At 39.4% G+C, this 12595-nt stretch overlaps 1 protein-coding gene across 3 annotated transcripts in view; it reads left to right on the forward strand.

The window, feature by feature from the left end:
- Positions 1-4014: 4014 nt before the first annotated feature.
- Positions 4015-12595, forward strand: part of CTXND1 (cortexin domain containing 1) — a 32278-nt gene continuing 23697 nt past the window's right edge. Inside the window, exon 1 of one of the 3 annotated variants that reach the window (XM_064668964.1) lies at positions 4015-4504. The gene's annotated coding sequence lies outside the window, so the exon portion shown is untranslated. The remainder of the gene's footprint in view (positions 4505-12595) is intronic. The other 2 variants (XM_064668962.1, XM_064668961.1) reach the window with 2 other exon arrangements.

Here is a 12595-nt window from a genome sequence, read left to right on the forward strand (position 1 = left end):
AGGGTCTAATGCATTTTTGGGCACAGGGACTACAATTTTTGTAAATTGATCTTAAATATTCTGTTAGACCAAGTTCAAATTCCGTGATCCCACTTTCAGTTTTAAACTGGGGACATACCTGGATTTTCCCCTGTGACAGGAGGATTTCCTCTCATTCTTGATCTGAGATATAACAACCATTTGGAAAGGGTAAGGAAAGTAAAGTTGGACTTATGAACTGGAAAACATTATGGATGAAAAGTTGTGAATTAAATAACAAATTTTATTTGTAGCATGTCAATAAGAGTAAGAGCACCAAGAGAAACTCAAGAAGAAAAGCTGAAACAGATTATAGAAGACTATGCAATCTGCTAATTTAAGAGAAAAATATTAGCTAATTAAGATATTGATCCCCACAGTTAAGTGTCCCATTAAATTAGAAAGCACATCTCTAATTCAAGTGAGATGCTTTGCTGGCTAAATACTCAGTTCCTTTTTCTCCTCGTCTTCACAAACTGTAATATCTCAAATGGAATAGAATCAAATCAGTTTAAGAAAGATTTGAGAATGTCCTCCTAGAGGAGACATGCATCCACTTTTGTCTGACTACATAGGCATATTCAGGAAAATTCATCTGAAATAAGCAAAGACGTGTTTAAAGCAGAGTTCTAAATGATTCGTTCATAGTTATATGCTTATGTTGAAAATTAAGGCATTTGTCATTCAACTTAGGTCAAATTATTCTGGAATAACAGCATGCAGATCATTAGTGATATTGCTATGAATTGGTGTCCATCTCACATATTAAACACAGTTCAACCGTGACAAGTTTAATTCAGTGTGTATGCAAATCTGATCTTACACATCAAACAAACTATTATTGTCCTAACTCAATGTACAAATGTCTATTTTTTATAGTTATTTTCCTCTAATTGCCACCACGAGATGATGTGCAGCAAGGAAGTCCTTCTTCTAGTCCTTGATTTTTATAAGTTGCAGTGAGCAGCTGACCACAGAGTCAGCTGAAAGATGACGAAGCAAGAGAATAATTCAAATTTGAATTACATAATTTATTTAAATAAGTAAGGAAAAAGGATGATCTTTTGCCTAACTTTGGAAGGAGGCACAAAGCACTCTTGGCTTGTAACCTGAAGTTGTACTCTCTGAGTCCTCTGATGACTCAAGTGACATGATAAGTGTTTGCTCAGTGTCTTTCTCCCCATTTTTCTCTTCCCTGCCTGAAAGAGAAGTGACAACGTGATCTTCCTGCAGACATTGGCCTCCAGCTCAGCTTCCCACTGTGCAGGCCATGCTCTTCATCTTGCTGTACACAAGTTATCCCAGGCTATTTCTAGGAATTGTAAATGCAACCACAATTAACCTGTAACATTAACTCAGTAAAGGCATACCCAGGGTGCTCCCAAATTCTTTTAAGTGTATGGAATCTGTTCTTGACACAGATACATTGTTACTATGTAAATCTTTATGTATTCATGAAAAATAAATAAATACATTTACAATAAACATAAATTCATACGTGAACTAGTTTACTTTTCTCACAGGCAAGCACTCTGCACTATATGGTTCTCCTCAATATTACACCTCCAGAATCAATTATAAATCCTTTATATTTCTCTAACAGGAAGGTTAAAATTCAATTCTCCTTTATTGTAGTTTGCAAATGCAATATACTCTGTGGCTGGCTTGGAAAATCTCCTCAGTTAAATCATCTTGTGCAATACTATTTCTTAGTCACTGTTACCTCCCCACAACAAACCGAACAGCCCCACACTCCCAGGCTATTTATTGGTCTGTTCCTTAGATGTGACAGTTATTTTACAATATGTTTATTTTTTACTGAAATGACCACATAGACAGTTTGGAGTTTCTTTTGTTCTTGTGGGGGTTTTGGGTGGGAGCACAACTGTGCTCTTAAATGATAAATGTCTCCTAGAGGCCTTGAGTCAATGCTGTTGTCCTTTGTGCCTCGTCCCCAGTAAATCAGTTGCTTGGTTCTTTGTTTTCAGGGTTTAAAATACTGTTAACCAGCAGAAAGTAAAGAGATGTGTTAGCATAGCAGACTTTCTGTGTTATTGAACTGAGGCTAGGAGCCCAGAAAACTAGAGGAAAATGATCCATTGCAACCTATAATCCTTCCCTCACCACAGCTCCAGAACATGAGATTATTATGCTTGTTAGAATGACTACTTATCTGCCCATGGCCAGGGCTGGTGTCTCCTGGAATGTTAAAAAGGTCCACACCTAATTACGCTGCTGACTTGATTATTTTTGTCCAACTCATACTTCAAAGAAATCCATTATAGCTTATCCCCCAACCAAGGAAAGTAAATGGACTTACTAAAAGGATCAATATACTCCAAAAGGGTGAGGGAGGAATAAAGAGAAGAATTGGAGCTCCTTTCTACAGGGTCTTATAAAAGCTGAGATCCTTCAGTGTGCGTTAATTGTTTCTGCTGCCAGTGCTGTGGCTCCCAAATCCATCCAGGTTTTCCTGCTTTGCTTGCAGCAAGGCTGTCCCCTGGCAATCCTGGCAATCCTGTTACATGTCTGCATCATTTTGCCTGACTTCATTGGATACTCCTTGGGACAGGGACTGTGCCTTGTCTGCATTTTAAAAGTTAAGATGCACACATAATACATAATTACTGTATAAAACAAACTTAAAATTCAAGGCAGCATTGTTGGTTCTTACTTTCTATGACTCAACAAATTTGTTACCTTGAGGTGCTAAACACTGTTGTGAGCACAAGGGTGAGAAAAAAAGGTCAGTTTTTCTACTACGGGAATGTCTTCACAAATCATAGGAACCCATGGGCACTGACACCAATATGTGCTGGTTTCCCCTCTCTTCTGAGGTGTTATTTTTGGGAAAGTGTAAAGCAGCACCTTTCCAGTAACATCTGTCAGGCAGGAAGACTGAGTATCTTTGGCATTTTCACAGGGAGAAGTTACAGCACAGTAAACAATAGGTACAGGACCAACAATGCTGAGGGATATTGTAGAAAGCTGCATTTGTACAGAAATTCCAGGTAATAAAACATTTTTCAAAGGAAAAAAGACACGATGGCCTCTTTCTAGATGTCTGTCCTTGACTGCCCTTTTTCTAAAGGATCCAATTAATAGTCCTGCAAAATTTATTATCCACACTGTTTTGGTGGCTGGGATTTCCCTGTGCTATCTGAAAGGATAATCAACCCCCGGGGATGCTCAAAGCCATCGCTAAAGGAGTCAAAACCTTCTCTCACCAACTCAAAGCTGCTGCTGTTCTCATGATATCTTAATGCTCCCTCCAGTGGCAGAGAAAATTTCCCCTGCCCAAGAGCCTGGGGACCCTAATCAACACCTTACACAGCACCTAAATGTTTAGTAATGACTGCTGTGTTACCTATTGGGGGTGCCTAAGTGGAGAAAGTATCTCACTTTTGCCCACAGGACTGCAATGTATTTGTTTTCACAGTTTTGCCATGCATGGTTAGGCACAATTAGCATTAGCAGGCCTGGGTAACAGGCAAGCACAGCCCCAGAATGGGGCTTTTCTCCTGTGAGTCCCTTTGAAGGTCAGGGTGGTAGAGGGCGGCAGTTCAGCTTCACAAATCCGCCTGTCCTACACCTCACTCCAGCCGTTTACAGGGAAAGCAAGTGCAATTCCCCCAATGCTTCCCAAAGGCACAGAGTCAAACACCTCCGTGCAGTGAAAGATTAGGATCCCTAATGAGAAATTATTCACTGTGACTCTTGCTCATTCTGCCTCCTTATTATTGCTGCTCATTATTTCTACCTTGTCTGCATGCAGGACCCCCCATACGGTGTCAGACACTCAGCAGACAATGGACAAGGGTGACAGTCCCTCCTTCAAGACTGGAGCAATGCTTTGAGCCTATTAAACCTGGGATGTTAAAATCTTTGAAGTTTTAGGCTACTACTTTTTGACTGTATCCAGCAGGGCTGGTACAGTCCGTTTCAGAGCTAGGAAACCCCTCCCCTTCACTTGTACTTCTGAAAAACAGAAGATTTAGTTCATTTGAAACAGTGTTCCTCAGCATTTAAAAAAATGCATTGGCTTGAATTTGTAATGCTAACTTGAGCTCTTTCTGAAACAAAAAAATTAGGGTTCAGCTGCAAATTCGACTGTAAGTTACAGAATACGACAACTTGCTCAATAAAGAACTGTAAAGCAAGATGAAGCATTCCCAGCCCCTTTGCCTTTAAAATGCCATGGAAGCACAGAGGCTCTCGGCAGAACACCTTATCTGCTCTCGAAAGCTGTGACTCTTCATCCTTTCGTTATGAAGACCCAGGGGATTGCTTACTTAGCATACACCAGAGGCAATGGATAGGGTGAGCAGCCACTGCAGCCAGAAACCCCCAGTACAGAGCACAGACAATTCCCCTCCACATGCAGAGACTTTGGAGCTGAATTGTGCTGAATAGAGAACCCTCCAGCTGAGCGAGCCATGTGTGCCCGGGAAGAGCAGCCACTTTCGCTCCGCTGAAAAGCAATGCAGTAAGTGACTGGGATATTGCAGCAGGCACCGGTTCCCTGAGCTAATCAGGAGCTGAAACCTTGCAGCTTTTGCTGGGAGAGAGACAACCTCCAGTCCGGGAGCAGTGTCAGGGCTGCATGATTTTTTGTTGTTGTTGTTTTTAAATGAAGTGAAGGGATCGAGTCAACATGCAGTGACAGGGACTGTATGGTTTGCTTTGTGTGCATGTGTGGGTGTTGCAGGGGAGCACTTGCTTGTGTGTCCTGTGCTGAACTAATACTGCTCTCTTTGTAGGTTTTTTTCTATAATCATGTTTGACAGTGTTTGTTTAGAGATGGTGCTTAATAACTTAATGTCAGTGGACATTTGTGTTCTTCTGAATCATGCAGCATGCTTCCTGTGCTTGGGTGCAAACTATTTTCTGTACTGGTACTCTAATGCTGGATTTACAGGGGCTGTGCCTTTGGATAATGATAAATTGTACATTGAAACTATGTGAACGAGTGCCTCAGTGATGGATAATACTTTTATTTCACTTCAGCACATATGGCTAATTTCTAGTTTGTGGTAAATTGTTCACTGTGGTCTGAAATTGCAGATGCTTTTTTAGTAGAGAAATGTTTGTAAGCAGTACTTTATCACAGCATAGCTGTGGCTTTCTTCAGATTCAGATGTTCTGTTTCTGTACTCTGCAGCAGCAGCTTTCTGTTTGTACTGAGTAGGAGAGGGAAAGCATGATTTAAAGTTTGGTTTATATGAAGAGGGATTTTTACATAGTTTGAAAGTGTTTGCAAAATTAGCATTTCAGCAGTAATTGCAGGCCTTTGGAAGAAACTGCAGCATTTAAAGCAAATTTAACCATGCAGTTTTTGTTCTGTTATTTAGGGACTAATACCAAGCTTCACTCCTCTGGTTTCCTGATACAGCTTTCTCAGTGACTTATGAGGCTCTGGCTTTAGGATAACTGCCTGCCTTGAGCCTCACTGCCATTTTGGGCTTCAGGCATGTTTAACTCTTTAAGGCAATGTATGCTAAATTTTTAAGAGAGCAGAACATGCAACTGCCAAAAGTTAGGGGTCCTTTTCTTGCTGTTCAGTCAAATGTCAACACTAAATAGCCATCAGTCTCCTGTAGAGGAGCACTAATGAAAGCAGTCTTTGATTTTCTAACTCAATTTTTGTTTTAAAGTTAGGGTTTATTGAGTTATTGTAAACTATCGTGAAACTTATAGGAAGTCTTAACATAATGAAAAAAATTCCTCTGATATATGTCATTTTAGCTTTGAGCAAAATTTGTAGTGTCGCTATATTTGAAGGGGTAATTCTCAGCAATTAGACAAATGAAGTTCAGTTTCTGCTGGAAGAGTTTTTGCAGACATGCTGCTGAAGATGTGTGTAATGTTGGGTCCCAGGCACAGATAATGACACCAAGATACACCCTGGAAGTTCTGGCACCTTTTCACTCCTGTGCAACATGCATGTCTTGGAGTTTTTCTCCTCGGGATTGATGCTGCTAAGAGCTATTTCCTCTGATGCTGCAGTCAAGAGAATTTTCTTCTTTTTGCCTAAGAGAAGCCTTGTGACATATAGTGCTATTGAGTTGCAATTGTTAAGCTAATGAGCAATTAATAAGCGATAATTATTCTTCATTAGCTGTACAACTTTGAAGATGGACAAATCTACCAGGAGAGAGAATCACATCTCAATCTAATCTGCTCCCCTCTTCCTTTTTTCTCCAATCCCAACTTCTCCCTGACTGTTTATGGGCATTTAGTAGGTGTTATAGTTGCTCTCCTTCAAGGACCTGAACCTAGGATTAGTGCAGTTTTTCCAGTCACAGGTTCACAATCCGTGTGTGTCTCATCTGTTCCTGTTTTCTGCATCTAGATATCCAGCAAAGCTAGTAAAGAAGGAGGATTTATTATAAGATAAGATATCTCTGACTGAGCATTATTAACCTAGTATTGGTTTATCTGTCATGAGGAAAGAGCGGGGATTTTACCTGTAACTAGAATGTGCCCAGAACACACAGCTTTGATGACATTATCATCAGATATTTTCAGGTAAACTAATTCCAGTAATTTGACAAGCTACTGTTTTCAAATTATTTTCTCTGAGGAAAAAAAGCGGGGGAGGAAAAGAAATGCAAATAAAAGTTGGATGTTGGAAAAACATTGGATTTATAATGAGAATCACCAGACAAAAAGAAAGATTATGGCTGGTTTTATGCCTTCATGCAATTCTGAGTCTCTAATCAAAATGTGTTTCCTGAACTGGAACCTCAGAATTATTTGCTAAATATTATTGTTCATGTCAAATGTAAAATGGAGCACATTAGGAATAAAATCTAATTTCCCAGTCTAGAGTAAGTATATTGGTAAACAAACGTTTTCACTTCTTCATCTTGTCTGTAAGTAACCCTGGCAGGAGCTTTCCCTTGGAAGTCAAGTTCATTTTAGTGCATTGCAGCCTCGGAGAGATACACACAAAGGGAAGTTTACTAATTTTATCCTATATTGCCAGTAATGAGTAGCAAGTCAATTTAATTAATGAAGAGCAGTTGCTTAACATTTGTAGTCACCTCAACTACTTTAATTTGCATCACTGTATTTCTACCAGTTTTTGCCGTGTAGAAGCACTGATGACATTCCCTGACAGTATGAAATACGACTGCACCATCGTGTCATTCAAGTACAAGAGACACAACTTCCCGTACAAAACTGCATAAAAGAATGTACAGTGGGTGGATAAACATGCTGCATAATTTCAAAGCACAGTGAAAACGTGTGTCATAGTTGCACCAGGAACCAACGGCGCAGACGATGTTACATTAAAAGATACGACACTCGGCACATTCTCAAAGAGATGAGTTTGGCTGCGTTTGTACAAGAGCGGGGAATATTTGTACCATCCTTAGTAGAGCTGTCATGTTTATAAAAAAATATATCTTACAGCTAGTGACGTCCAAAATGTGCCACATACATAGTCAAGACTTTCTTTCTGACTACAAAAGAAAGGACATTTTCTTCCTTTCTTGTTGTTCAAGGGTAGACTTTCTGATGGCGTCAACTACTTAGATATGCTGCATAGTAATTATTTTATTCATATGTATGAAAGCAGATCTTTTAGAATCTTCATTATACTTATCTGCTGTGAGCATCAAGATTGACTTTAATTGGGATTTTCAGATATATGGCTAGACAGTCCATTTTTAACAACAAAATGAATATGCTATTATTTTCTACTATCACTTCTTACCAAGGGCAATTACTTAATACTCTGTAATAGCTACAATTCAGGATATTTCTTTTGCCACAATGACTCACTCCACTTTCCACACCCACACAAACCCCAGAACCCACTGTGAGTAAAGCAGCAGTGCAATAGTATTCAAGGAGGATTAAAGGACTAAGATTGAGAACTTCCTAAAGCCTGCTGCCTGAGCTGTTGTTTTAAACAGGAGCAAAAAACAATGTACCTGCCTTTTTCAAGTGTTGTTCAAAAAGTATAGATATGCACCCAAAAACCATGCAGAATTAGAAAGATCACACTCTACAATTTGCAAGGTACCTTCAAAGTGCACCTGGCAAGGCAGTCGACCTCCAGAAGATACAGAAGAACCGGTCTGTGATTCTACCACCTCCTATATCTGTTTCTTAAAGCTTTAGGCAAGAATTCTGGCATCTGGCTTTTTGGAGGATAATTCAATACGTTGAACTTTAAAATAAGGGTATGAAAATATGTATTCTGACAAACTTGATCATCAGTAACAAACTACAAATCAGATATCTGATTTTCACTGAAACATCCAGAAGAAACTCCAAATGCCATTTGCTCAGCTCTGAATCTTCAGGAGTTATTTCATAGAACATTTATTAATGTTTTCATTCATTTTGAATGCAAATACAAAGGAAACAGCATGTGAACTAAACAAGAGTGTACTTAAACAATGGCTGCAGAGGCACACACCTTTTCTCAGCATTATTTTGGCATTTGAGTTTCAAATCTATTTTGTCCAGCTCTGGGGAGACAAAACCTCTGGTGGTCCTATCCATGTATACTCTGAATTCATAGTAGTCAGCCAGAGAGATTCCTGGACAGGAAGAACATCATATCCCCATTGTCAGTTGGTATTTTGTTCAGAGGGAATGATGAAGAAATGAGACAGAAAGTTGTTGAAAACACAGATGCTCACATTTCTTCTGCTAGAAACACAGAATTACGTATTTCTTTTTATCATAAATCACAGGTTTTCCTTCAAAGCTTTACTTTAGACTTTCAATCAGTGTTGATGACTGTAAAGAACCCCATGTTCAAGCAAATTTAAATTATCTGGTGGAAAAGCCTCCCATTTCTCTCCCTGCCCTGTCTGATTGATTTCATGATTACTGGAGAATGTGCTGCATCACACATTCAGTTTGTATTATAAACCAGTCTAAAGTAACTGATGTCACCATATTTGTTTCCATATTCAAATTCAAGCTCCCACTCCCTTTGTCAGCATCACCAATATATCTATGACTTCTTACCAAATAACCATAACACACCATATGTTGCAGAATTTGTCTGGATTTTCACCAGTTTAGTTTAGAATTCACCCTCAGTCTGAACATTGCTCAGCCAGGAGGAGATCCATCCTAGAATCACAGAATGGTTTGGGATGAAAGGGGCCTTAATTCCCCTTCCTGCCACATGCAGGGTCACCTTCCACTAGAACAGGTTGCTCAAAGCTCCATCCATCCTGGCTTTGAACACTTCCAGGGAAGTGATTTTTGAAAATTCTAGTGAGAACCAGAAGCCACAGAGACTTCAAAAAACAGTGGCACTGAAAAGAAGAGGAAATCTTAGCTCTCAACACAGAAGGAGCCAATTTTTGTCAACAAGATTTGTCAGGAAAGCATCTCCCATTATTAGAAGTCCAAATAATGACAAATCATAACTACTCAAAGTCATGAAACTCAAATAAACCAAATCAAAAAAGACTGAACTGTGAAAAAAATAAACCTTGCATTCATTTTTTCTTCTATTTTGGGGGATTCTTTAGGATTTATGCTTCAAAAATTTCATCTAGAAGCATATGAGAGCATTTTGTAAAAAGGAATTTTATATCCTTGCACAGTAACTTCAGCAGAGCTTCAAAAGCATCACTGCATATGAAAATCACACATGGCTAAAAGTTAGAAAACCCCTATATATAGAATCACAATTTTACAAAACGTTGCTTTCTTTTTTGCTGTTTGTTTACAATTTTACATGCCCATCTTTCTGTCTTACAGCCAGTGGAAATGTTTCCTAGGAAGACAAATTGAGAGATTTTCTACTGTCTGCATCAGCAAACCACCAGAAAATAGTGTTTTCTGGATTATATTCTGCCTCTGAGTTCACGATACCATCACTGCAGTTTTGCAAGTTGCAAGCAAAAGACAGCCAGAAAGAAAATACACAAATAAAGCTGAACCAATCCTTGTTCAGCTGCAAAAGTATTCAGAAAGATTTCCCCTTGCTCTTTTCATGTGCTGTGTTTGGTCAGCACACTGAAGATGACGAGCATTTTATTCTCTCCCATTCAGACTCTGTCACACTGTTACAGCATTTACAGTTCTCATCTCCATGTTCACCATGGGTATTTTCTGGGAAGAAGCAGATTCTCCTGTTTGAAAACACCTGCTTTCGCTTCCTGCCAGATCTTAGTAATGAACTCTTTTGAATTGCCTGGAGAATGGGGAACAGGTTGTTAATAGGAAGTTAAAAAAAAACCCAAACAAAAAAAAAAAACCATAATTGCATCTGTAAAGGAGTTTTTCCCCAGCTGCCTTCTGCTTTGGGTGTTGATCCCAAATCTGTGGAAGGCAATGAGGAGATTCCCACTGACTGCATCAGAACCTAAGAGACTTCTATGGAAGGTATGTTGACAGTATTTTTGGTAATCTACAGCCACTTGGCATTTGCAAAAGTTCTGCTGCTTGTGGTGCAGGAAAAAAGAAGTGCAGGAGATCGTGACCTTGCAAACCCTGGCCATGGTGAGCAGCCCCTGCTGTGCAAACACCCAGCTCTCCTCAGGGCCTTTATTTGCCCAAGTCCTTGCACATACATTAAAGATTCATAATGGGACTGTTGTAGACAATTAATTTATGTACCATCCTGTTGTTTCCTAATAGTGTTTTGATTTAAATTATGTGTAGAACGAAGGAAATAATATGTTAGAAGATGAATGAAAGCATAATACAGGCACAAATAAAATTTGGTTACAGATGGAATTTAAGTAGATGGAATAACTTTTCTTATGAGGAAATACTGTGCCTAGGGAGGGTGTTTTCTATAGTACTCTATAGCCTGGGATTTGATTTAAAAGGCCTTTAGACATCCTTAGATCTCAAAATGTAGAGAAAAGCAGCAAGGGAATGTATTTTTTTTAAGCATTTACTTTATATAATCCCTGTAAACCTGAGATTTTGGTAAGAAATACTAAGTGCATGCAAATGAAGCAGGTTCTCTAAAAGAAGCAAAACCCAAAAAAAAAACCCCAGTAAGTCACGATTTGGAAGGAAAATGCAAGAAGCATGTATCCACATGAAGTTTCCTTAAACTGTATTTAGTGCTAAAGCATTTACTGTCTTTAAGAGAAAAAGCAGCGTGTCACCTGAATGGGTCCCAGCTGAATACACCTGTCTGTCTTGAAGCAGCTGAGCATTTCAGCAGCAGCCATGGGAAGGGGAATGCTCATACACAGCTTCATTTCAAGCTTTCTGGACAGACTTGTACAGCAACAAGTCAGGGAATGGCTGATATCAGTATTTGTCTCCAAAACTACCCCATGACACCATGACTGATTCAAAAGGACACTGTCTGGCTGTTAAAAAGCACAATTCATACAGAAACCATCACTGGCTCTAAGAGTAAGGGGTTGAATAAAAGTAAAATACAGAGAGGGCATTTAATATATAGTTGTGTACCTGTACACACACACAGATGCAAACATTAGGGTTCATCTTTGGTGTTTCCACCAGCTGCCCACTAAACAGGCAACTAGGAAGGACTTGAGAGCCACTGGAGCCCACAAACAACACAAACTTTTTGTAGCATTTATCCACGTTATGAAAGGAATAGACTAAGTTTCTCATGAAACAAAGAACACTCAGAGCTTTTCTATTCCTCTTTTGTTTTCAACACTCTGAACTTCCCTCCTGGAGCTTGTAGACCTGAAGCAATAGTACCTTACGAGCTCTGCTCTCTGCCCTGGCCCGTGGGCAAGGGAAGTACAGATTAAATACAGCAGAGATTGCACCAAAACCTGCTGTCTGACTCAACAGAACAGCTTTCTTCTGCTTCCCGTGCAGCTGGGATCTAGCTTTAAAAGTGATGTTATGTTTTTGGGTGATATTTAATCAAGCAGACACTGTTCTTAAGAAAACACCTCAACTGTCTGTTAGGATTCTTTTTTTTTTTTTCCTTGTGGTTAATGCTGAAGTATCCATGTACTGGGCATGGAACGAATTGTTCTGTGATACTTCCCTGGGTTTCAAACATCTGGACATGCTGTATGTGTGTAGGTGGAACTTATCAGCCTTCCCATCACTTGTAAATATGAAGGATCAGACTCACCATTTATCTACACCACAGGTACCATTGTTACCATAGCAACCTGGCCCCACAGATTCAAAATTAATGTGAACGTGTAAACATGCCACCCTCAAAATCATTTCTATGTGCTCCAGTGACTTCACTGGGCAGTTTGGCAACAGAGAACCACATTGAATTCTTCTTAGCTAAAATCACAGGACTTAGTTTAAGACTGAATGTGACAGACTGGCTGTGTAAGGGAACCACAAGTGCAACCAACCTAGGCTGAGCTTTTTTTATGAACTCTGTGATTTAGTGATTTAAACTTATTTGGTTTTCTGAGATGGACTGAGAGCTCATAAGCAGTCTATTACTCTGTCTCAGATGACAAGAGGTAAATTCTAAAGATACATGACCTTGGTTGCTTGCTGTGTTGGCAACATAACTCTACTATATTGGAAGTAATATGCTAATAAAAAGTTCCCTACCCCATCTGCAGTTACGGCCACGTTATGTGTTATGTGATAGCAATAACTGAAACACATCAACATG

The sequence above is a fragment of the Pseudopipra pipra genome, chromosome 12, assembly GCF_036250125.1.
Source record: "Pseudopipra pipra isolate bDixPip1 chromosome 12, bDixPip1.hap1, whole genome shotgun sequence".
In the NCBI taxonomy this organism is placed as follows: Eukaryota; Metazoa; Chordata; class Aves; order Passeriformes; family Pipridae; genus Pseudopipra; species Pseudopipra pipra.